The 27,929-nt window shown below is 35.2% G+C and overlaps 1 long non-coding RNA gene across 5 annotated transcripts in view; it reads left to right on the plus strand.

Annotated features, from left to right (window-relative positions):
* Positions 1 to 27,929, plus strand: part of LOC109367390 (uncharacterized) — a 146,117-nt gene that overhangs the window by 44,230 nt on the left and 73,958 nt on the right. For 4 of the 5 annotated variants that reach the window (XR_014883188.1, XR_014883192.1, XR_014883189.1 and 1 more), the window contains one exon: positions 6,569 to 6,615. The exons of the other annotated variant lie outside the window; for it this stretch is intronic. This is a non-coding gene — a long non-coding RNA (uncharacterized LOC109367390). The remainder of the gene's footprint in view (positions 1 to 6,568; positions 6,616 to 27,929) is intronic. 5 annotated transcript variants of the gene reach the window in all.

Consider the following 27,929-nt stretch of genomic DNA (forward strand, 5'->3'; position numbering starts at 1 on the left):
GAGGCGGATTTGACCATGGATGCTATTGCATGGGTTATCAATGAATGTAAAATATGCGCTATGACAAAGTGAGCCAAATGGATAAAGCCTCTTTGGTATTGAGGATGATGGCTGAAATATAAATATGGGGAAGCCTGGCAGGTTGATTCTATCACACTTCCACAAACACCACAGCAAGCACCATGTGTTTACAGTATGTAAACATCAAATGACTGGAAACATATCCTGTACCCCATGCCACCACCTAAAACACTATGCTAGGCCTTGAGAAAGCAAGTCTTGTGGTGACATGACATTCCAGAAAGAACTGAATCAGATAACGGGACTCATGTCCAAAATAACCTCATAAACACCTGGCCACTGAGTAGGTACATCGCATCTGCTATCATGCACCAGACTCTAGAAAAATCGAACAGCTTAAATGCTAAATAACTACTCTGAGACCAAATAGGTTCTGGAACATTTAAACATTCAGACACACATTTAGCAAAAGCTACCAGGGATCTGCCAAACAAGCTGTCCCTGTTCAGTGGTAACTCTTACATACCACAGAAGATAAAAGTCCGTGTAGTACAAATGAAAAACATGGTAGATAGGACACTCTGAGTTATTCTTGCCTCAGACAAAGGCAAGCCCATCTGTGGATTTGCTTACTCAACGTGAGAAACACGCTCAAGATAAGAATTTCTAATCAGGCAAAGATCTTTGTGGAGAGCGGTTTATTCATTATTGCAATAATGGGCGCACGCCCCCTACTGACAGAGGAGAAATTGCGCACCTGTTCAGTGAAATCCATTTCTTTGTACGCCCTGGGTCCGACGCAGAAAATGCCTCTCCTGGTGCTCATTGGTTGAGCGTCTCGGGCTCACAATCTTACGACACTGTTGCTACCTTACATTTCCATACAATGTCTGTTACCAACCCATTATCTTTAGGTATGTTCTGTACTTTTTAGGCGATAGGAGGACAATATTTTCAAAAATTAGCACACTAGTTTTGTCCTGTACCAGATTCTCCCCTACCCTATATAATTACGTAGCACCTATGCCAATTCTACCCAGGTCAGAACGCCCCAGTCTCAACCTTACTCTGTTCAGGAGCTTTCTTTGTGAAATGCAACTTACCCTATGCTACTTACAGAAATACTGGAAATTTCCACTGCAAAAGCACAATCTACCTCTCACTCTCAAAAACCTTGGTGCGCTTGATAGGTAATGCAGAAGGATGGAGATACACGGTGTGCAACTCAAGGGGCCTTGATGTTGGGTGAGAACAGCCAATAACCAATACTTAAACAATTAAGTATAATCCACATGATTAAACAAAAATGAATTCTGACATTTTTCTTTAAACTAGAACTGGCTCCAGCATGAAACAATATGCATCATCTCTATGCATCTTCTCTTCTGCCCTGAAGAATCATTATGACAGACAAAGCCCAGGTCATGGACTAAATTAATTCCATAGACAATTTGGAGGGATGGCCCATAGACCACAAAAATGTTATCTGTGTAATTAAACTGTAAGGCAAAGTGAAACACCTGAGCATGATGCAAATGGTACAGAATAATAGGTGGATATCATCCTGGTTTCAGCCAAGACAGTGCTAACAGGAAACTGTTCCTGTTGTTGCTAAGCAGTAAGAACACACTTAGTACTGAGGCAAGCCAAGCACCCCAGCAGAGAAGAGTTGCTGCCTTTGTGGCGTGGCAGCAGGGGGCAGGGCATGGCCAGGACGACTGTTCTGAATTAGGCGAGGGGTTATTCTGTGACATCATGGGGAAGGTCACAAAGCTGGGTAGAGTTGGCTGGTAGAGAGCCTGCTGCTTGGGGATCAGCTGTCTGTTAATTAGCAGTTTGGTGAATAATTGCTTTGAGGATATCTGTATATAGTTAAAATCATGTTTTTGTTTTCCTTTTCTGTCTTAGTAAATAATCTTTATCTCAACCTACAGGTTCTATTACATTTCTAATTCTCTCCCTCATCCTACTTGCTGGGTAGGTGTTGAGCAAGCAGCTGTGGTGCTTAAATATCTTCTAGATTAAACCACAACAGTAAGTCTTACAGTTCTTGATTATTCCTATCAACTCCAGTGACCAGCTGAGTTCACCTCAATTAGTGTAAGCAACTGAAGAGATTCTATTGTTCCTGAAAGCCAACATCCGTAATGTGTTTATTTTAAAGAATTTCACTTCAGACTAGTTTAAATAGTTGAATATCTGTGATTGTTAGATGTCCTTCTAGAGCATATCTGCCTGTTTGTTTATTCTGAAATTAAAGGGAAAACTCAATATACAGGAACCTTGGCATGATTTTTGGTAATGTCCTCCATAGAGAAGTTGTTGAAGCATGGTATGGATGAGCAGGCACTGAAGTGGTTAAAAAAAATCAGATGAATGTTCACGCTCTGAGGATAGTGGTCAGTGGCGCAAAGTCTTATTAGAGGCCAGTAATGAACAAAGTACCCAGGAGTCACTAGTGAGTCCAGTCCTGTTTAACGTCTTTGTTAACAATTTGGATGATGGGATAGAGTGCACCCTCTGTAAAAACTTGCAGATGATACAGAACTGGTGGGAGTGGCTGATTCACAAGAGATCTGCCTGCACAGCCATTCAGAGGATCCTGACAGACTGGAGGGATAGGCTGACGAAAATCTTGTGAAGTTCACAGGGAGAAGTGCAGAGCCCTATGCCTGGGGGGACCCAGCTGGAAGGCAGCTTTGCAGAAAAAAGCAGGGGTTCTTGGTGGACACCAAGTTGAATATGAGTTGGTAGTGTGCACTTTCTTCTAGGGAAACTAATACTTCTCTTAGTTGCATTAGGCAAGGTATCACTAGCAGATCAAGAGATGTAATCCTTCTCCTTTGTTCAGCATTGGTAAGGCCATACCTGGAGTGCTACAACCAGTTTCTGGGCCTCCCAGTACAAGAGAGACATGCATAGATTAGAGAACGTCCAGCAGAGAGCCACCAAGATGAAGAAGGAACTGGAACATTTCTCCTGTGAGGAGAGACTGAGAGAGTTGGGACTGTTAAGCTTAGAGAAGAGGAGCCTCAGGGGAAGTCTTATCAATGTCTATGAACACATGATGGAAGTGTGCAAGGAGGACAGAGTCATGTTACTTTCAGTCATCTTCAGTGCCAAAAAGAGGAAGTAGACACAACCTGAAATACAGGATGTTCCATCTAGGAACTTCTTTAGGAAGCACTTCACCATGCTTGGGAGTTGGACCAGATGACCTCCACAGACCCCTTCCAATCTTAACTATTCAGTGATTCTGTGGTAGGAAACTTGCTTAAAAACTTGCTGATCTAAATTCAGAATAGGTACAGATCAACTTTGAGAGTGAATCAAAGTTTATAGTCCACTTTCTGGTGTGTTTTGTATCTCTATTTTTTTGTGATATGAAGGTAATAATTGCTGTTCTTATATACCATGGGTTAGTTTGCAAAATAATACCAAAATAGCATTGTTCGTAGAATATCACAGAGGTGATATGATATTCTCTCATTGTTACCTAGGCAGTCTTAAAAGGGTTGAGCTTACTGCTACAGAGACCCATGCTCAAGTAATGACATTCTCCATGCTTTCTCATGTTTCACTTAGCATTTGTTCTGTGGGCAATCTGATGTTTTTGATTACAATTAAATTATCATCTGTTTGAAGAGATGAATCTTTGCAGCTGTAAATGGGCACTTACAAAAGTAGAAAATACCTCACTTTGATAGAAGACAGTAAAGTCTTTTACAGGTGAGGATGGTGAAGCACTAAAACTGATTGCCCAGAGATGTGGCTCCATCCCTGGTGACTTTCAAGGCAAGGCTAGATCAAGCCCTAGGCAACCTGATATAGATGTGCATGTCCCTGTTTATTGCAGGGGAGTTGGACTAGACCTTTAAAGGTCCCTTCCAACTCTAAAGATTCTTTGATTCTATGAAAGCTTTCTTTAATTGGTAGCTGTATACATATTAGATTATGAATGCAATTTTAGCTATATGAGTTTTCTTTTATTCATTCTATTGTGTTTTAAAGTGTTGTACTTTCTTCTTTTTCTCCTTTCAAGTGGAGTTCTCAAACACCCAGACTAAGGCTTTTTTTTTTCCCTGTCAAATCTTTTAAGTCTTCATTTGCAGTTAAAAATATAGAAACAAAAAAGTTATGCTATCCATCATCCCTCACAGTCAAATCTCACTATTTCAACTCTTAATTAACCAAATTCTTGTATTCTGTAAGCTTTATTGAATTGCTTTAGAACTAAGTAAAATTTTTATAACACTTTTGCAAAGCATCAAGCAGTCTGCATCCAATGACCTTGTTCTGTTAATGAGAGACAATGAATAAATATTAACATTGCATGCTGATCATGCATGGAAGACACTATTTGATACCTAAATATACAGGAATGCTTTCTTAGTGGGCAGATTTCTCAATATAATTGCTTCAGTGTTCTTACATTATAGTTCTCTGAAGAAAGTTTCTATCCTACTTCTCCTAGAGTCCCTTGAGTACCTTTGTCTTCTTTCAATTCCACCTGAATAGAAGGATTTACATACTGTTAATTTGTTGCTTGATTATTATTATTATTATTATTTTTTAAGCCTTTTGATTCTCCCTGAACAATACTTCTCAAAGTAAAGAATGGAAAGAGTACAAATTGGCAGAGATTTGGGAATCTTCTTCCAAAAATTAGACTTCACAATAAAAGAACATAATAGAATATTGCCCTCAGGGCATAATGTTCAAAATGTAATTTACTAGCATTATAAATGAATTAATTCTCTAATTAGCATCTTGAAGTGTAAGAAAGAAAAGATTGTATGATTGGTAACATATGATGGAAATAATCTTTTTTTTTTTTTTTCTGAATCAATATTGCTGATATATGAAAATCTGGTACTATAAGCTGTTATTTTTCTTGGATTCTGCAGCTGCAGGCTGATTAAAACCCAGCAGGAGGAACTATAATAAACAAATACCACCTGCTGCAAGAACAGGTGTTTGTGTCTTCATTTAGAAACCAAAGTAAAACAGAAGATGCCAAAGGGCTGAAGTAGATCAGTATTTGGATTGACATAATTTGTTAGTACTTGCCCTTGAACTTAAAAGCATATTATTCTGTTTTCAAGACCTTGTGATAGGGGTGGAACATGTGCTTTAAGTAATTAAGCAGCTTTCTGCATTCTGTATCCACCTGTCCATTGTCCATACTACCTGCATTCACTGAAAGTAATTGTTTCTCCATTTACTGGAGTGCAATATAATGTCTTTGTCTAAGAACATTATAAATGCAAAAACAGGGAAAAAACGCATTTAGTATTTTGTTTAATTTTACAAATCTTACCAGTGATTTGTTTGATATTTGTAGTCCAAGCAAATCAATACAATCACAGAAAACTATCATGTCTTACCTGTTCCTTGGTGGATTGTACATGTTAGCTAAAGAATTTGCATATGTTTAAAAGACGTACCACAGTAGAAATGCAAGTCATGGCATGAAGCAGTGATTGAGCATCTGTTGGGAAGCCAAAGCCAAGCCAGGGGAGCTCAGATGCATGCAATACACCTAACTGACCAGAGGGGTGGAGCCAGGACCCAGCCTTTTGCAGACCTCATTTAAGTGTTGGCAGTGAAGGTAAGGGCATCTTACTGGAGATCCCTGTATACCTCCTGCTGTTTGAAGGTGAGCAGAGTCTTTCCTTTTTTTCTGTTTTCACAGTTGCTGTATTAGAGCATCTCTTCACCTGCTCCAGTTTGTGACTTTGCTACCATGCAAATTTCTATGCTTTCTGTCATGCTACAGTATTACAAAGCATTCTGCTTCTGGTACTTATCTCAGTGACAATTCCAATGCACTGAAGCAAATGGGTATCTTTCCCAAAAGTAGTGAAAATTTATTAACTGATTTTCTTTCATATTTACCATATCTTGATTATGATTTCTAACATGCAGAATACTTTATTGATAATAGCTTAAGCAATAACTTAAGTAATAGTTAATGGAGTAACCATTTTCTCATAAAATGCTGAGCTATTTATTTGCTCTTGCGAGTACATTGACAAATGTAGAAGAGCACATCCAGATGCTTGTGATATAGCTTTAAGGAAACCTAGAATAAATTAGTCTGACTGGATTCAGTCTGTCCTGGAAAAACTACCAGGCAGTGACTTTCATACTACAAGAAGTCTCAAGCTATGTAGTAAAATGATTTTTCTCTTCTGATGCTGTAATTTATCGTGGATGGTTTTAACATATTTCATGGTAGCAGATAATCCTTACAGTTAGCGGAGAGAGAACTCCAAAGTAATAAGTTTCTAAGGGTTATCTTTTTTTTTATTTTTTTTTTTTCTCTTTTGCAAGAGACATCACACACAAGTAAGTTCTAGAATTCCCATAATACCTAAAGCGGATGTAAAGAGTTATTACTGAGAATAAAAGCAATAACACAAAGTCACTTAAATCTGCGAACTGCCAGAAGAATGGATTATAAAAAGGAGAAGCTGAGAATGGAAAGCTGTTGGGAAGATTTCTTATATTTAAGATGTTAAAATTACTTTTCTGTCTTATTTAGCAAGCCTGCATAGACTGAATAGGAGCCAAAGCAGCAGCCTGCCAAAGGTAGGATTACCTGGCTTTTGCTTTTCTTTTGAATTTTTGACTGTCTAGATGCTTAATAATCTTGGAGGTAAGTAATGTTTAAGTCATTTCTAGAACAGTATCCTAAGAAAGGCAGTAGATAGCTTAACTTATTTGCTACAAAGGCCATAGAGTATGTTTGACAATAGGGTAACTGCATCTCTCTTGTGTTATGGGGTACTGAAGAAAAACATCCCTCAAAGAGAAGAAACGGCAAATCTCATTACATGGGTAAAATCTACTTGCGCTAACGTTTAAATGATTATTTTAAATCACATACTGTATATTAAATGTAATATTTTGTTAAAAATGAAGTGAGTGCATTTATAACACAACTAAATACCACTTCTAATTCTGTTCACAAAAAATTCTGGTGTTATCAATTCTTATAATTTAACAAATGTTATACTTAATAATGTAAGCAGTTTTCTTGGAGTGCTTTTTTGTAATGTTGCTAAATATAGTACAATCTAGGTATCTGCAGTAACCACGTAATTGGTACATATTTCAAATCTAGAGTAATTTAGGTATAATTAATATTTCATGTTTTCAGAAATTGTGTTCATATGGATTTTGTTTTGTGGTCCACTTTGTTAGAAAGTGTTGAAAATGATCTTAAACACATTAAGCTAACATTCATATTTTTGCAAATAGTGTGGAAACCTCAAGTTACATGACCACTTTAAGGGCGTTTTGTTAAATATGATAGCATATCTGGAATTCTAGAACGGTTTCCAAAACCAAAGAATGTAGTGACTTGTAAGGTTTGTTGTTAAGGGAATTTCAGTTTTATATATGTATACTTAGCCTTCTAGCACGGACTATTATATTTATTATAAACAGTTATTATTTGCTAATATTAGCTTATTGAACATTGGTCCTTCTTTTCTCTATTTGCGACAGCGATCATTATTTCCTAAATATTGCAGGTGTATTTCTATTTAAATTTTAAGTGCCTCAAGTTCTTAGCACTACATAATTGTTTCATTTTCAAAATACAAGAGAAATAGAGAATCTTCAATAGATTTTTGTTAATATATGTAAAGCAGTAGAAATACATAAACTTTAAATATTTCTTGTTGATCACATGATATATAATTGTGACTACATGTACATCAGATCCTACAAATGTCATTAACAAATATACCACGAAAATGTTACAGGGTTAAGTGAAAATATGCTTTTAACATTAGTGAGGTTATTGCTCTAGATTTGTGCTTTCCATGTTACATATTGAAGATAGAATTTAATCTCTCAATAGCGTGTAATACAATCAAATTGCAAGCATAATGTTTTAATTTTGCCATGGTAATGCAAATATAATTGTTGCCATGACTGTTATTGCTTTTGTAGGAGAACACATTGTGGAGCTAATGATACAACATATTTTATCTTGTGCTGTGATGAGGGCTCTTGTGGAAGTTATTCCCCTGCTTGACTTATGAAAGGTTCTAATTTCTTAACACTTGGTATCCTGTAGTTCTTTGTCTTCAAACTCTTGAACCTTATGCACTAGTCAAATCATCAGTCCATACAGAGTGAAGGAATACTAGATGAAGAAGTCTCATCATTCAATTTCCAAACTTTAATTGAGCACACACTTCTGTAGTTTACACTTTGAGAGCTCTTGAAGCATTCAGTTTATGGAAACGATCATTTGTTTATTGAAATGTATCTGCCATCTTTTGCTCATAGTATAACAAGATGAATTGATGAATAAACGTACACCGTCAGCTGTTTGCTAGGAGGAGGCTTTTTTGGTGTAATAATAGATTACTGCAGCTGAGTATGTCCTTATTATAAGTTTGGCTGCGATTAATTTATTTTTCTTTTACCAATCCATAAAGTGTTATGTTATGTATTTGTGACTGAAGCCACATTGGTAGCACACCAGTATTTTGGCTATTACTGAATGTTGCTTGTAAGGCTTTCTTTCCTTCCTAATCTGCCCCTATAATAATCAACCAATTCAGTTAAGCTAAAGATGGGTGAGCAGTTGAGGGGAACACAGCTGAGACAGCTGATGCATAATGATAAAAAGGATATTCCATACCATGTGATGTTGCAGTCAACAATAGCAGTTCTAGGAAAGAAGGACGTAAGGGGGTATGGTTATCTTCCTAAACAACCATTAACCAGTGCTGGGATTCTGCTTTCCAGGAAATCTGCCTGGTTGTGAAAGTAATGAGTGAGTTCCTATTTTTGCCTTTTTTTGTGTAGTCTTTTTTTCTACAAAAAAACCCACCCTATTGTTATCTTAATCCACAATCTTCTATTTTCTCACAGCACGATGGGAGAGGGGAGTGAGTGTCTGTTTTGCTTGAGAATTTTAAAATCAAATGATTATTTAAATTTTGAAATATGAAACCTTTTTAAAAAACAAATCTAAGCAAATTATGCTTGAACTGTTCAGTGATTTATTTTTTTTTTAAATGTAAGTAATTGAATCATTCTACTGTTTGCTTGCAATCCTACAGGGACAAAAAGGCATCAAGCAGAGGTACTCTGAGCAGTTGCTATTATCTCTGTACCTGAAGTGGTATACTCACAGGAAGGAGTAACAGGAATAGAGTTCCTCTAATCACTTAATTGATAGTTTACCTGGTAGGATGTAAGACATCCAGGGAGAGCAGAAATAAGAAGATGGCAGTCATTTCATGCATTTCAGAATGCCTGCTATATGGATCACTATCCCTATAAAAGCCAGCAGCATTAATCCAAACAGAAGAGAAAAAGAAGCTGTAATAATTCTTTAATATTCTGTGTTAGCAGTAGAACAGGTCAGAGTAGCTCTAAATTACGTTAATTCTCAGTAGAATCCAAGGGACTGTATTTTCCCTATGGAAAGTTTAACTATGTTCACAGATGCTCCTTTTGTCAAGTCTCTGAATTTTTCTTGTGTTGGAATCTGTCCTGAAGCATTGATTGTCTTCCATTGGGTTTTTTAGCAGCAGTATATGTTTCCCCAAGGCAGAAAAAAGCATAAAGCGACTGCAGTGGAATACAATTTTAAGAGCTTGATGAATATTGCTTCCTGTTTATATGTGAAATTTGTATCAAGATCATGCTTATGCTAATAGGTAGTAGAGAATCAATCTGAAAATTGCATTGACTTCCTTCATAGAGAAATTAAATATGATGTCAATACTTCTACCCAGTGGAAAATTGTATTTAACCTTTTATAATATGTTTCCTCTTCTCTACAATCAAAATTAGATTACAATAACTAAAATTGAAGAGGCATTTTTACAAAATAGAGAAACTACTGATGTCTGCAAACAATGCAAACAGAAATATAATATATACAGAGTAAGGTAGTTGTAGAAATATATCTTTATCATGTGTACCTAAAAGAATAGATAGCACTGAAATCAGTTATACAGGCAACCAATGTTCTAATGAAATAACACAATGTTTTGACCAAATTAAGATGGTTTTAGGTTTGTAGAAATTCAGATAGAAGAGATGAGAGTTTAAATGATCTAGTTAACTATGATTTCTGATGGTATAAAGTAGCTGATTGGTATAGGTAATTAAATTGGGGCCATGGTTAGCATACACTGACCTTGTTTCTTGACTGAAATGATGTGACAAGTATGTTAAGAAACTGACTTGCAAAGATAATTTTTGACTGGGCCACATTTGAGCATAACTTTCTTTTTTGTTGATAATTTGCTGATCATCAAAATCAATTTTGTAAGATAAAAAGATATAGTATGATTGTCAACAAATGTTTCTAGGAAGCAGAAAATTATTTTTGAGGGGCGTTTTCTTTATCAGCAAAACATTTATTAGTTTCTTGCTAGCCTCTTTTAATTTACCTTGAAAGAAAGGATTAATGATGTCTGTAGCATGGATGTGTAAAACAGAAGCACTAACATTTAGTGTGTTCTTGGTAAAACAAATACTGGTTTTAGTTGCTAACATAACATTTAACATTTGTATCAAACATTAACAAATATACTTGTAAATTCTTTAATAGTTTGAATGAAAGCTCAAAGGCAAAATATTGTCAAAGTTAAATTACTGAATAACACAGTGAAATTAAGACAAATGGTAACTCTTAGATTAAAGAAGCAGGATTAGATTTGAATGTGTTTTTTCAAATTAGAATCATAGTTGGAAGGGACTTCTGAAGGCCATCTAATCCAACTTCCATAACATGAAAAGGGATATACACGGCTAGATCAGGTTGCCCAGGGCCTATCCAGCCTTTTCCCAAAAGTCTCCAGAGATGAGGCATCCTCTCAAAGAATCATAACTTGGGTTTGAAGGGACCTCAAGGTTCATCCCCCAGTTTGTATTGGTAATGGGAGTTACCTTTACTCAGGTGCAAAATCTTGCATTTGGATTTGTTGAGCCTCATGAGATTCATCTGTACCCACTGCTCTAGCCTGTCTAGGTCTGTAAAGCAATGCCGTATGACTTACCTGTAAAGCTGCTATCTACCGTTTTTTTTTTTTTTTTGCTGCTTTTTTTCATTGTCAGCTATAAATTAACCTCATTTTATGAAATCTAACAGGTTAGCCATGTAATATTTTGTTTCTGATGAACAGAACTCAAGGAAGCACAATAAATTGAGTGGTGAGTTTCAGCAGGGCAGTTAGTGACATGAAAGACAAGCCATATTTCAGATGGCCATTTAGTTTATTACAAAAATGGCATGAAGGCTCTTGTTTATCATTTGTGAGAATGCATAGCTAATAGTAGCGACTTAGAAGATTATATTTTGTAGCTGAGAATTTGCTATACTAAATAGTGTTATTGTGCTCTTTGTATCTGTCGTATTTTTCATGGAAATAAATAGGAGGCATTACTTCTGAAGTGACATGCATGCGTGTTTAGAGCTGAGCAAAATTTCTTTCAGGGAAAACAGTTTTGTTTTGGATATTACTGGATATACTATCCAAGGTAATAAAGCTGTGATGTATTGTGTTCGCTATGTTATTGAAATAAATGAGGGAGTAGTTTCCAAGGGAATTTTTATGATCAGGAGAAAAGTTGTTTTTTATAAATGATCACTTGCAAAACAGTGGAAAACTATAAGCCATGTCTGTACTCTAGTCAAAAATTAAATATATCTATAATATGTCCTTCCTCAAATTAATGAATTTAGTTAAATCTCTAGTATCAAACTTCTTATGTCCTACACAGTCTGAGAGCTAAGAAAGTGCAGGACATTTTCTGTGCAGAAACGGATGCCTGAGCTCAAGCATGCCACTGTGGGGAGATGATGATTAAGTTTCTTATAGAACAAATCTAAAGTCTTCAGAGAAAACAGAAGACTGGATAGTTTTGACGTAAACATAGACCGTTGAAAAATGACTCTAAGCTGCTGCTGCCACTGAAAATATGTTGGAAACAGTATCACAAAGTCTTTAACTTAAATAGTTTTTTAAAACAGACTGAAAACTCCTGGAGTTTGCTATCAGCATATCTGTCTGTATAAATACAAGCTGTTTTATTCATCTGTCAGGTGGTTTGATCAATATCTGAGTTGCTGAAATTCAGAGATCTGAATTTTTCATTGTCCACTTTCTTTGGCAGTGATGAACTTAATGTAAATGGAAATAGAAAAATAGATGGGGGGAAAGAGTAGCTCAGGTAGAGTCATTACTCTCCATCAAGTTTTTCCAAAAGAATTTCAGAACGCAGTAAGAGAACTGCTTCAGTTTAATGTTGTCCTACAGTGAAAATATTAAGATGAGGCATTTCATTGAAAACTTAGGAGCTTGTGCTCCTAACTTTTTAACTGTTAAATTCTTACTGATATGCCTGTTCTTGTACTAGATAGAAAGGGATGAATTAAAGCCCCATTAAAATATTGAAAAATCTCCTAAACATTTCAGTGAAACTTTGCCCAGACTAATAATTCATATGTCGAACTGCACCAAGAATAATCTTCAGTATAGTTGTAGAGTACCAAACCTTCAAAAAATAGGAAATCTTGGCACTTATGCTAGTGAAAAGCCATTTAGCTACATTTCATACTTTAAAAGCCAGAATATAATATCTTCAACTTAATTGCTGTTCTTATCCTACTGCATTAAAATGTAAATTTTCTGAATGGCATAAAATGTTTCCAGATATAGGAAAGTTGAAAACTGATGTGCAAATCTTGTATGCTGATTCTTATCTTTTCCAATAGCATGTAATTTTTTCCTTCTGTCTGGGTCGAATGATATTTTCACAAAGTAAACATAAATATAGGAATGCTTGTGGCAAAGTCTAATACAAATATCTTGTTTTCAACATGTAGAAAACATTTGTCTTAACTGGCAATTTAAATTCTTATGTAATAAATGACAACCAACTAGACTAAGATGTTTCACATCATCTTAGTTGTATTCAACCTAGTCATCTGATTTAAACATACTAATTTAAGGTGTCTCAGTAATTAAGTGGCAGAGAGGCTGCCACACTTTCACGAGTAGTTTAATCCACTTTCCACAGAAACATAAGAAAGAAGCACAGAATTGTAGGGGTTGGAAGGGACTTCTAGGAAATCATCAAGTCTAACCCTCCTGTTGAGGTAGGTATGCTACAATAGGTCACACAGGTATGCATCCAGGTAGGTCTTGAATATCTTCATACAAAGAGACTCCATAGCGTCTTTGGGCAACCTGTTCCATCACCCTTAGTGGAAAGAAGTTCTTCCACATGTTAGTACAGAATTTCTTATGTTCAGGTTTTAGCCCATTTCTCCTACTACTGCTACACATGACCAAAAAGATCCTCATGCATTTGCTTCCCAACACCTTTACTTACAAACATTAATCAGATCCCCTTTCACTCTTGTTTTTCCCCAGGCTGAACAGACCCAGGTTACTCAGCCTTTCCTTACCTGGGAGATGTTTCAAGCATCAAGAATCTAGAAGTACTGCTGGAATAAAATAGTCAATGAAATTAAGTAATAGTGAGGTGGAACTTAATGCACAAAATTCAAGACTGCAGACTTAGCAATTGATTACAAAATAGCTTGTTTTATGCAGGATTTTATCATCTGGAAACAGAAGAGTTCAAATCTCTAGTAAATTGCTAGCCAATCTCCTTGCTGCAATATGATAATAGGGGAAAAAAAAAAAAGTAGTTGTCCTGAAGTTTATCAGTTAAAATCTTTCCAGTATCCAAAGGAAGTCCCTATTAATAAATACTAAATTTATAAGGGCCTTCGGAGAAAGCAGTTTTCAAGAACAGTTTGTCGATAATTTTTGCTGCAAACATGTCTATAGTTTATTTACTTCAAGGGTTGAGTCAAATGAACCCCAGAGATCTCTTCCAATCTCAACCATTTTGTGGACTCTCTGGTCTTAAACTTGTCAGATTCTCTGGTCAGAATGCTTCTTTGAGTAGGAGGCATTCTTTCTATTACTTGAACAAATTTCAGTGCTGTTTGGTTTAGACTAAAAGGTCTCCTCACGTCCTCAGATTCTCAATGGTTGATCACATAATTTGAACCTTAGACTACCACGAGTATTTAAAACTGCTAATATCAATGTTCATTGATGTCTTTGTTATGCAAAAATCATTTAAAAAATCTGATTATACATAATTCAGCTGAACTGTTCTTCTTAATTTTATATTTCTCCAAGAAAGTCACCTGATTAAGTAAAATTTGTATTCTCATTAATGAGATTCTCAAAATGAGAGTTAGAATTATACTTTTAACTCTCTTTAAGTAAACATATGTTCAGAGGAAAATACCAACCAGTATGCATTTGCCTTTCTGCTCTTTTTTTGTCTTGCTCTTTAGAGCTGATATCATATTCACAAGAACTCCAAATGTACTTTAAAAAGATTTAACATTTTTATTTGAACTCTCTTTGCTTAAGCTAGTATCTCTGAACCTTTATAGCACAGCTTTTGCAATGTTTCCTGAGTGCTACTAAAATTATGTAAAATAGCTCTTCTCTCTGAAATTGACTATTAGCTTATTATGTTCCTTGTGAAACAATGATAGAATCATACTCAATATATTCTACAGTTTCTAGCTTGTCAAAATGATATGCAACTTTGCAAATAAAAATGATCTGTTTTTTTTTTTTTTTTTAAATCTTTATAATATAAAGCTTGAATACTCAATTCTGGAGGGGCAAATAAAGTCTGTCTAATAGCTCTCTCAAAATACTGGAAAAAGATGCAGTCTTATGGATAGCTGCTGTAAAATTAAGTACATAGAAAACATGCTTCATTGGACAGCATTTGGTAAAAGGATAGTTTTGTTATGTTGTTGTTTGTTAGGATTCACAATAGGAGGTGTTTCAAAGTAGCAGGAAGCACTTCTAATTTCTAGTACAGTGTCACTGTCAGGATCTTTTTTTCATAAGCTTTGGATTAGAAAGAGACTTTTTCCCCAGTGCTCTGGAGAGAAAACCACAGTGATAATATGGGAAAGAATCAAAGTGCTGTGATGTGTAAGTAATAAATACTTGAGCAGTATGTCTGCTTAGTGTTCTTTTCATATGGGCAAGTGAATGTTTCTAGAATTTCATGTAATTCATATTGCAGTTGTACAAGAATAATAATTTTCATAAAAATCTTAGCTTAGACTTTCCTTTAGGAAAATGGTTTTAATTGTGCTTAAAAATTATCAAATTCCCCCCATTTATTGCTACTATTTTCACTCTTATTATAAGAAACGCCTTTTACTTTTTTTCTTGGAAAAATATCAAATGTATCTCGTCTCACTTTCTGAAAATCTTGGAAGGGCGTAACGGGGTGTTTTGCTTGTTTTATTTCACGTGCTACAAAAATAAAAACTCCTTTTAATAATTTTTCAGATATTGAGTAATCATGGAAACTAGAATTCTCATTCTTTGAATAGCCATTCTCAGAAAAATCATTCTGGTTCTACTGTGGGTAGAAAACTAAAGAACTATAGAGAAAATTCTTGTTCTTTAAAGTGTTTACATACAAAATAAAATACTCTACAATTCTGGAAGATTTGATTGCTGTAAGAAAATAAAGACTAGCTGTAAATCTCAAGATGAATAGCTAAAGTGGAACAATTACTGAGATGATAGAATGCCTCTTCTTGGTTGCTATCTATGCCTGCTGTTGTATTTAAATCTAGAAAACATCTGGCTTTATACCCTGCAGTTTTATAGTACCCAAAGAAGTTTAGTTTAGAGGGTGCATATATTCCTCTTCTCTGTAAGAGTAGCTAATAACACACAGGTTTTTTTTGGTTCTTTGAAGACAGCTAATCATTTTAAAATAACAGTCAACATGTTGCTTACAAGTTGTGGAGCATGGAGTACTTACAGAATAGAATTCAAGGAGAAATTCATATTACAGATCAACTTAAATGATCTGGTACCTGAAGGAAGAAAAAATGGATTTGGAAGAAAAAGAAATCGCCTACATGTGCCAGTGAATTTAGTATAGTGCCACATAACCTACCATAGAAGGATTATTTTGTGGTGGTGAAAACTTACTTTCTCTTTATGGAAATGATAGCATTCTATTCATTTCCATTTTATCCTAATGTTGTTGGTATATTATACCAGACCTTTTAAATAAGTATGTATGGTTACACACATTTGTTCTTTTTATTCTGAATCTGCATGCCTTTCCTTATGTAATGTGGGAAAGCTTTACAGGAAGAAAATCGAAGAACTATAGCATGGCTTAAATTGGAAGGGACATTAGGTTTGGACTAGATGATTGTTAATCTCTTTCATTAGATCAGATTGCCCAAATCCACATCCAACTTCACTATGAACATTTTTGTAGGGGGAGAGGAACATCTGAAAATTCTGTGGGTAACCTGTTTTAGTGCCTCATTGCCTGTGTAGTACCAGTGCCAGCTCTCCTTACTTGGTAAGAAAGGTACTCCAGCTCTCTGATCATCTGTGGCCTCCTCCGGACTTGCTTGAAAAGCTTTGCATCCTTCTTATACTAATGGTCCTGCACTTGGATACAGTATTCCATATGAGGCCTCTTGAGGGCAGAGTAGAGGAGGGACAATCGCCTCCCTCACCCTGCTGTCCACTCCTCTTCTGGTGCAGCCCAATGTACTTTTGGCCCTGAAGGTGCACACTGTTGATGCATGTTAAGCTTTTCTTCCACCAGGACCTTCAAGGCTTTCTTGAGAGCAGGGCTGCTCTTGAGGAGCTCTCCTGGTCTGTACAAATATCTGGGATTACCTGACCAAAATGAGACACCTTGAACTTGGCCTATTTAGATTGTTTACAAGCTTGTCCAAGTCCCCTTAAATGGCATCCCTTCATTCTCTTGTGTCAACTGCACTGCTCAGTTTAGTGTCTTTAGTGAACCTGCTAAGGATACACTCAATTCCACTGTCTAGATCACTGATAAAGATGTTGAAGAACAGTGGTCTCAAGACGGAGCCCTGGGGGACACAATTTATTAGCGGTCTCCACCTGGGTGTACAGCCATTGACAACGACCCTCTGACTGCAACCATCTAACATACTCATAATCCACTGAATAGTCTAGCCTTAAAATGTGTATTTCCCCAATTTGCGGAGCAGGATTAGTAAGGGACTATGTTAGAGGCCTTGCAGAAGTCCAGGTAGATTATATCTGTTACCCTTCCTTTGTCCACCAGTGCCATGACTTCATAATGGGAGGCCCCCAGATTGGTCAGGCACGATCTACCCTTGCAAAAGTTGTACTGTCTTGGATCACCTCCTCATCTTACATGTACCTTAATGTATCTTCCAGGAGGATCTATTCCATGATTTTCCCAGACATTGGTGTAGTTCTGCAGGTCTTCCTTTGTGTCTTTCTTGAAAATGGGTGAGATGTTTCCCTTTTTCCAATCACTATGGATTTTGCCTGACAGCCATAACTTATCAAATATGATAGAGTGTGATTTGACAATTACATCAGGCAGTTCCTTCTGGACTCTGGAATGCATGTCATCTAGCCCCATTTACTTGTACACATTCATACTCTTTAAGTGGTCTCTGATCTGCTGTTCTCTTACACTACGATTTGCTCCCTGACTCCCACCTAAAGGTTCAGGGATGTTAAATGATGTGGGAAACCTGACTGCCAGTGAAGACTGATAAAAGGAATTTGTTGAGTACTTCAGCCTACTCCATCTCCGTTAAAATTGTCCCTTCTTGTTTATGTGAGGGGGAACACTCTCCTTTGCCTGTCTCTTCTGACTAGTGTACCTGTAGAACCCCTTCTTATTTTTCACATCTCTCACTAAATTCAGTCCCATCTTTACCTTGGTTTTCCTGATCCCATCTCTGCATGTCTGGATGGTATGCTTGTGTCTTTCCCAGGCAGCTTATCCCTGCTTTTACTACTTATACATTTCTTTCTTTTTCCTCAGTTTGACCAGCAGGTCCTTGCTCAGCCATGCTGATTTCCTGCCTCTTCTGCTTGAAAGTTAATTTACCATTCTAATTTGTGGGGAAATATGTGTTTGCTTCTATGAAGCACAACTGATGATATAAGTGATTGTTACTTCTCTTCTATTAAGTTTAAAGCAAAAGTTGAAATTGTGTGATACAAGAAAAAAGCCAGCAGTTCTGCTACTGATTTATAGGTTTGTGCTAGAAATGCACAGAGGATTTGAGAGGATTCTTAAGATTTGCTTCCTTTCAATTTTATAGAACAGGCATAACCCAGGGAACTATCCTCCAGTAATTGAACTTAAAATCACTCCACAAAATCACTCCTCTTCTGTTCAAAAAATTGTAGGTCAGGACCTAATATTTTCTGCAAGACTGACAGTACTTGATATACTATTCATACTGTGGGAATCTAGCATGAAGTGGGAGTGAAATATAAACTTCTGCAATGTTTGTAAGTATTAGGTAAAATCCTTTTTGTGAACATCAGACAATGATTACCTGTAACTACTGAACTGTTCACTACTTCAGAGTGTGAGTCTGTGAGGCACAGACAACAAGTTCTGATATATAAGGGCTAAAGCATCTTTTGAACAACTGCTAAGCTGGTAGCCTATGTGGTGAATTAAACTTAAGAAAATGTATTACCATCTTGTAATTTAGCAGGGATTCTGTATCCTATCTATGTTTGAATATTTACAATAAAATAATGGGCTGGATGCTTGTAGCCTTGTACATGTGAAGATGCCACTGTTAGTATATGATTACAGACCTTGTATGGCTTTTCAAGGCCTTGATACCTTTTTTACAAGTATTTTTCTTGGTCTCTCCGGAGCTTTTATTAACTTGTTTTACTGTATTACCTGTTATCTAATAACCAGATAATTCTTATCTAATGTACTAGTTTTAATTTAGTTCTGTATAGTTAGGCGATGCAATTTTTATGTAGACCTTACTAATAATAAGTACTTGCTCTATATAGAGGGAAGTATTTATCATATTAACAGGAGTAGAAGTGTAGAGTAGAACAGGTTTCGTATGACAGCATAAACCTTGAAAGTAATAACATGCTAGTGTAGAAGAGTACAGGCATGGTACAGTTTGAAAGCAGAAGGCAAAGGTTGATATAAGAGATCTCAGTTTAAAAACTTAGCACTGGTTGGTAAAAGTAATGCAAATTTAATTGATGGGTGAAAGCAATTTTTAAGATTAATGAAGAAAGCTGGGAATAGATAACATATTTGACTGCAAAGTAGAATTTCAATAAAGAAATACCGAAGTGTTAATTTTTTACTTTTTCCTTTCTTAATTAGATCTGACTCAATGTTGGTTAATAAGGTTTTTTAACTATACATGTGCAACTGTGTTTCCTATTGTATGTTACAAGGTAATGTCTTCAGCTGCACTTAACTGATTTCAGAGGAGATGTGCTGGTTTATAGCAGTTAAGAGTCTGATTTAGGTTAGAACTGTTGGAGAGCTTTCAGTAAAGAGCTGAGTTTTGTTGTCAGCAATTCCAATTCAGCCTATCTAGGTACCAATTGAATATCTTGGGATCTTCTCTCTTTGGAAACAGAACAATTCTATCTTCAACCCTTGCTTAAAGGAGAAGTACAGTACGTTCATAAACCCTATCCCCCTGTCATCTTCTTTGTTCTTTTGTATACCACAAAAACCACCATCTAGTTTAATCGCTAAGTTAAATCAGTTGTGACTGTGGGAATTATCAGTAGTTGGATACTTTGATATATAGTTGATACTATCACTGTAACTGGACTAAAAATAATTATTTGGTTAGATAGTCAATACCTAGACTTATATATCAATAAATATTTGAATTTTTAAATATTTCTGTAGCACACAAAATTCATGATGTAATTACGCTGGTAGCAGAGCTCTGCGTCTGGTTATAGTTTGGATGCAGCTATGTGTGTTCCACTACCTGACTACTAGTTACAACATATAATTATATGAAAGTTAATTATATGAATAGGAAAATATGGGAAACTACTATTTTGGTAGGTTATTTACTTATTTCAGATTTCTTTCCTGTAACCAATTACAGATTTGGTTCTGCTGACATTTGCAACCTTTCCATTATTATCTCATTATTTCTTGTAAGATCTGTACGATATATAGCTATGGTAGAGCAGTAAGTGTTTTCTCCGACAGTAATAGTGACAGCCACCTTTTAATTAACGTGGGAATTGGAAAGAAAAATGGTAGACTCCATACAGTTGCAGTTATAATAGCTGTTTAAAAATCATACAAGCTTAAATGATATCTTTTTTTCTGAATAGTAGAAACAGAAAGTTACTTTTAGATGTGAAACAAAGCTTTCAGCATCTAACATATTCAGAAAACAGTTCTCATGGTTTTTTTTGGTTGGGCTTTTATTTATTTATTCATGGAGATGTTATTTCCTTAAAATTATATCCTCCAACTTAAAATACAAGAAGGAAGAAAAATCCACTGTTAGCATACAAATATGTTTTGACAAATTGCCATCTATCTGCAAGTCTTTTATTTTGGAAGAAAAAGTAAAAGCTGAAAAAGAAAAGTGGTCTCAACTTAGCAAAATGAGATATTTCTGAAAAATTTTCATTCCATAGTAGAATTACATTAAATGCTACACCTCTACATTGCACATCAACATCTTGGCTTTTTTTCAGATTTTTAGATACTTTGAAAAGTTTAGAGACTTTGTCTAAGCTTTGCCATAACTGACAGCTAAGATGAATTAGAAGAAATGAACAGCATTCATATGCAGCTGGTGGAACTGTTGAATGCTGTTTCCTTTTTGAGCACAATGGGTTGGCAGGAGGAAGAAAAAAGGACTAGAGAAGTCTATGTAATATAGGAAGGGAATGGACTGGTAGCTAAAAGACATAATGAACATATAAAATATAATTAGTAGGCCATAAAATACGTTAAATATTAAAGCTTTTTTTGAAGCCACAATACCTACTTTCTAATCTCCCTGTGGAATATTGCTTAATAAATGAATTTGCTTACTTAAATCATATAACATTTAATCTTTGGTAAAATATAGCAACACAACACCAACTCCCAGAAGCAGCAAAGCCATATAACAGGTTCAGTCAAACTAATGGGTGATCAAATGAATCCAATTAAATAGCTACTATTTAATTTTGCTGTTTCAATGCAGTCTGTTTTCTCAACATGGTACTCCACTGCACAGATGGGGCAGTTCATGTGTTTGGAAGCAGCAGGATTTGTTACTGTTGCTGAAATGGTATTTTTGTGTTTCATTTGAAACTTGTGTCGTAATTCAGCAATACTGAACCTGAGATAAATATAAGCTTTTTTTTAGTGGAACAACTTGTGGGTTAGAAGTGCTTTGATATTATCATTAGCTTTGTCCCTTAAACTCTGTAAAGGAAGTTTCACTAATACTTTGCACTTCTGATTTTTGACATATATTTCCTGAAAATATTGTCTTAAAGAACTGGATTACGTCCTCCCAAAAAGATCAGGCTTTGTCAGATAAATATGGTATTTTATAAAGTGATGATGAAGACAAAAGATGAGAAAAGCTAGCTTCATCAGTTTCTATTTTACTGTGTTTAGCGATCATTTGCTGTGAGAGAAGTTGCTTAAAATATATAAGGAAACTAACTAAGGTGGGAGGATATCTTGAATAATCTAGCGTTATAACTAGTATTATGGATTAACTACCCACTTCATGAACCCACTTCTGTACATGGAGATACTGATTCAGTGTCCTTTGGCAGGGGGGAGAGAGTTATTTTCTTTCAGATAAAGCTTAAGTGTTTAATGTCTTTATCAAATTTAGTAGCTTTTATTCTGAAAAGAGAGTATTCATAACAACAATGCTCATAAAATACTTCTAAAATTGTCAGAATGTGCTGCAATGAGGTCCCTCACCTGAATGGCTAATAAGCACATCCTAAAAATGTCAAAATTTAACACTGAAGATTGGAATAGCTTCAGGCAATCTGCAGCACTTTGGGAAAAGCTGAAGAGAAGCAGATGGAAATAGTTGCATATAATTACCAGTGACAAAGTCTAAATAGTCAAATCATAAACTCACCGTATTTAAATAAGAAATATACCATTCTCTTTCCATTATATTACTATTAAAACATTAAATAACTTAAATACTTTGGAAATATAATTTTTAATCATTTTTTATTGGTGATAAAAAAAAAGCTGTATACTATAGAAACAGACCTTATAAAGTGCCGTTCTTCCTTTTCTTTTTCATATGCACATGCGATGAGCTTTTTTTTTTTTTTTTTTTTGCTTTCTTCTATCTGCCATGCCTTTTTCAACTTCTAAAAATACTGAAGTAAAGATTATATATAGGAGTCATTGAATTAAAAATAATTAGGACTTTGTAATCTTGGAATGATGGCCAAAAAAGGGATAAAAATCAAAAGATGTGAAAATCACTATCTTGGAACATGTAGTATTAACATCAACAAGCAAGTTAATTAGATGATAAAAAATTAGTTTACATTTCCTGCTTGGTGGAGAAAATGAAAATCCCGTAATAGGCAAAATTTCATCTTACCTGGGAATAATAAAACAGTATTAAATAAACACAGTCATGGTGGTGGTAATTTTAGAGTTTACACAAGTTTGTAGAGCTGGTAAATTTTACGGGATTTTTTTTTTTAGTACACTTAAGATGAATAGATGTTATCTGGAGAAGAAAGGAAAAAATCAGACTGGAGTGCAAATACTTAACATTATTCACTGCTGCAGATTATCTGAAATCTCTTCTGAGTCAGAGAGGGATTCATACACAAATATACAAAAAACAAGTTTCTCAATGTAAAAATCTTTAAATTACAGTTAGTCAAAATAAGTTAAAAATCAAGACAGTTTTATTTTTTCCGAACTAAATATATTTCTGTACTTCTTGTATTTCCAGTCTACCTGCAGTTGTATTCCTTCATAATGTTTTGTCTGTCCATTAGAAATTTGTGCAAAAGTATGTCTTGCTCATTGATAGCATTTTCACAACACCTTTGTTAGTGCGAACATTTGTAACCAAGCCGCTTATTAAGGGCAGTTGAAAGTAATATTCTTTAAAATAAATTAAAAAAAAAAATTATTTTAGCTCTGAATCACTGCATTTTAGCCTTCCATTTTTACAGTGAGTAAAGAATGAGTTCAATTTTAAGGTTGCTTTTTAACTTTTATCATTGTTTTACACTTGGCTTACGTGTGTTGTCTCTCCTTTGTCCTTTTAGTTATGAAAAACATGTTTTGAGGTAAAAACAAATAAGATGTCTACGTGTGTTGTTTTTAATTCAGTCTTGTTGCAGTGTCACTGGGGTACTTCAGAACAGGAAGAGTAGCAACTTGCAAGAAATGTCTTATTCATTTCCAGGCCCTTTCTGGCTTGCTTATTAATTAGCATAATCTTTAGCAAAAAAAAAAGCCACAAAAAAAACCCAAATGATACTGTTTGTTTATTGACAATTGAAGTACTCCGTAGCTGTACTTTTAGATTAGCCTTAGGACCTTGAATTCAGTCTTTGAATGAATGGAATACATTCAAATCTGGCATGGAATCAGTCTTCTTTATGGAGAATCTCTTTTATACAAAAACAGCCACAACTTTTCTTAAGTATTTTCATGCAGCTAAGCCAGACTGAACAGTAAAAAATCTAATGAAGAAGTGATGGAAATTATGATCTTCATTATAAAATCATCACCTGAGAGAAGGAGTAGACTAATGTTTTTGCAGTTTCACATTCACTGCAATATCTGTAACTGAAAGTAATAGAACTTCAGAATGAATTTGAAGCTAAGTGGTATCTTTGAACCTGCTTGATGGTTTACAGGACACAATGCCAAAGGGATTGTAATATGTACTTCAAAGTATGGTGCTTTTGGACATCATCAAGTGTTTTTCTGTTAAAATAGAAAACTTTTTTGAGCTGCACAAATACTTAATGCAAATATGCTAATGAATTCTCAAAAAAATGAAGTTGCAGTTTAAAAAGTAGTGACTTACGTGAAATAACTGCCATCTTTTGCCTGTTCTTGACAGTCTGCAATGATGCATTATTCAAAATTAGCTTTTTTTCTATGACCTTATGACATTACAAAATATTCTGTCAAACAATATATTTTTGTTCCAGCTTCAGTATGTTGGGCATATATATTCAGCAGTACAAAACTTTAGAATAGCTGAACACCATATATTCCATATAGTTCCTCCTACATAAAAACAGTGGAAATTCCAACATGTACAGTAGACAAGTGAAAAAAAACTTATATTGCCGTGAGAGGCTCTTAATCATTACATTGAGTTGCGATTAGCAAGGCCCCTTTTGATGTTTTAGTATTTTCTGTACTCACTGATGGTCAATTATGTTAAAATCACTGCAGACCTTTGTAGCTTGTTTTCAGAAGAAACTCAGAAGCAAAGTTAACATTTTTAGTGTCATAATCCAAATGCATGCTTACCTAAGCAACTTGTTTCCCATTCTTCATTTGCTAAATGAAATTACTTTCAAAAGTTAAAGATGTTCTAAAAAAATTCTGAAAGATCCATTAAAGCCTATGTGACTGACGTTCATTGCATATGTGATGTCACAATGTATGAACTACACTAATCTCTACTCGCTAAGTGTGAACTTATTTGTGTTTTCAGTACTTTGTGCAAAGAACATGATTAATGCCACGTCATATAATCAACATTTCTTTTAAAATATTCTATGAATGTGTTATAAGGCACAGAATTAGCATAGTGCCAGTTTTTGTCTTAAGCAGTTAGCAAAATGGAGTACTGTATTATATGCCAAATTCTTTTTTATCCATTTAACTGCTGGCTCTCCGGCATCTGAGTTTTGTATAACCACAGCCCTCTTCTACAGAACTGTATTTATTGAAAAACTTCATAAAATCTTAGAGTTCTTGTGTCATGTTCGACTTCATTGCATAAATTAAATTCAGTCTGTCACATTTGAAACCCAGAGAAATAATTGCAATAAAAGAACAGTTCTGCAGTTTGCTCTGTGCTGGAAAAATAGCGCTATGGTATCACTGTTGACTGTTAGAGCCTTGAATATGTCCTACAAAGGGGATTTTGCTGCCAGGACAGCTTAGAGCCAGTTCCATCCGTGCCCAGGTGACCATACGTGGCTCCTTTCCACTGGCAGCTGTGTAGAAAGGCTCCCAGGCATTCTCCAGGGAGGCTATTGCCAGAGATGACATTGCAGAAGGTACTGGTGTTTGGGCCCTGCAAGAACTAAGCTTTCAATGTTGTTGCCCAGACATGGTCACTGATCTGGGAATGCCCCAGCATGTGAGTTCATGTCTTGGCTTGGAATGGCCTTGGATCCATTCTTGGGGTGATGCCCACTGACCAGAGTCTGAACCTAGCTTGCTCTGCTCTGTTCTTGGTTGGGCACAGCAGACTGTGCTTGTGAGATCCTATTCTGCTGCCATGGGGGAAGTCTCTTTTGATGTTGGCCCTCAATATGCTCTGACATTGAATATGTTAAATTTTTCTGTGATAGAAGCAAAAATTTTTGTCAGTATTAGTAAATCCTACTGGTTTAGAAGGCCCAGCAAATGATGCTATCTAACCGTGACTTTATATGTGTTTCAGTAGATTTATCCAAGGAAGCTTGCATGTGATCCCATAGACTGAATTCTCGTTAGAAGTTTCTGTGCTGGCTAAACTCAATATAGTTTAATCTAAAAATAAATTAAATTTGCAGAATCCAGGGTTAATCAGCAGTACTCATTAAAATGAAGTAAAGGGGCGATAAAGAAATTCTGTTCAAAAACACATTCCTATTCTGGATTGAAGTACTAATGCAGGCATGTGCAATGTGAAAAAGGTTATTGAATTTCTTGAGTCATGTCTGTTGTGTATGTGCCAGTGAGTTAGGGTAAGTTATAGTTGGAGCCTTTAAATCTAATTAAAATTGAGTTTTTGTTAAGTGACCGTAAAGATGAAAAATACATTTGTTTTACTGAAGAAGGTGCCATATAGTCCTCAGACTATTTTTGACACTGAACATAATGACAGGACATGAGCAAGCTGAGGATAATTGCAAAGTGATTATAACTAGTTTAGTGAAGAATTGGTGCAAGCATAAATAGATAAAGATTTAAGTGAGATAACAGAGTATCTGCATATGATATGCAAAGCAGATAAATTTAAGGTACCTTTTAGGAGTATTTCTTGAAGCAGATTTTTCAAAGACAACTTTTTCTCATTATGCAGAGGAATCTTTCAATGTTTTAAAAAAATATCTTCTGTGCTTGTTCATTATTTTTGCTTTGATTTTAATACTAGTACTAGCTCACATCTGGTATGATTATATGTAAGTAAGTACAGAATTCCAGCAATAATGTTGATATAATTGTTCAGAGGGGAGACCTAATAAAAGATTCATTTTACTTTCAACATGTATCAAATCAGTATAATTAGCTAGAAAGGACATAATTGTGCTTTCATTAGAGAAAATCCTATATAGTCAAGCTGAAAATGTCTCGCAAGTGTTAACAGTGTGGGATGAAAACTCCATTTCATCTCTCCATAATCTTCTTCTTTGTGTATTACTATGTGAGCTATAATTGCCAATGAAAATCTTTTATGAAAAAAATTTTTAGTTTAACACTGTGACCTTTACCTTCTAGCAAAACAAAAGTTCATTGACAAGAACACAACTGGGACAGATGATCATAGTGAAGCTATTGTTGGTGCTTATTAAAATTGACCAATGTACATTCAGTTCTTGTGTCTTTATAACGTTGTCTTAAGAAAGTTACTAAACTGGTGTCATTAAAATATGTTTTAATATATTCTTATAGAGTGGAAGGAAATGAAAACAGTAATTTATATGTAGTTTAAAATGCAAAAGATAAAACTTTTAGAAAGCATCTTCAAAGGCTCTGACTTCATATACTTTCACGTTGAGAAAAATGGATTTGATTTTCCTTTACACAGGATAATGTATTTTTTTTTGGCATGGCATTTTGTATATGCATAATTCTTCTGTCTTCCCAAATAAAACATATTTGTGACTATATCTAGAAATACTGTGTATTACAGCAGCCTTTTCTAGCTTGTAAAGCCATATTAAAACAAATGAACAGAAAACATGTAGTTTGCTTTCTCCTTGCACTGTGGAAGTCTAGTCAGGAAAGCATTTTTAAAGCAATCTTAAAGAAACAATTACTATCAAAGAATGCATACATGTCTCTTCTCTATCTGCTTTAAAATGAAGAAAAGTTGATTTTAACAAATACAGTGAAGTGAGCGAAGGGCACACTTCAGGTCGATTCCTAAGCTACTAGTTCATCTTGTTTGCTTTCAGCTTCTATTTTAGGATGGTGTAACTTACATACTGGGATTTTGCACTCGTGATCAAAAGGAAGTAGATTACCACTTTAAACTAAACTCTTAAGTTTTGTTTGCGTAAGTCAAATCAAACACTTCATCCTTCATCTCATCCTCAATCTTCATCTAATTTTAGGTGGCTTTAGTAAGTGCAATATACCAACCTCACATTCAAAATGAACAAATTGCTTGGGGGTTGTGTTAGGCAAAAAATAGCTTATATTGTGAGTGCTGACAGACGCTGCATAATTGTGTATGTATATGTTCAAGCCTGAACTTTTGAAATCTCAAGAATAATTTTGCTACTTTCTAGCTGCAACTGGTATGTATTAGCTGTGATTTTTTTTTCCTAATATCTGTCCTAACCTAAATGACAAGTCCTAAAACCTCCAAATAATGTAAAATGAGACAGAATTATCAGTTGGATATCTGATAATGTGTTGTACACGTGTACTACTTCAACTGAGAAATACATTGTCATAGAGAACTGAAAAGAAGGTGAAAATCTTAGCTGAATAATGGATGTGAAGATATGAGTAGAAGTGGTAGAATATCCTGGAAATCAGAAGATGTATAAAGACAAACACCAGAATATGTCCAGGGCCTT

This window comes from Meleagris gallopavo, chromosome 4 (assembly GCF_905368555.1).
Source record: "Meleagris gallopavo chromosome 4, MGAL_WU_HG_1.1, whole genome shotgun sequence".
Taxonomy (NCBI): Eukaryota; Metazoa; Chordata; class Aves; order Galliformes; family Phasianidae; genus Meleagris; species Meleagris gallopavo.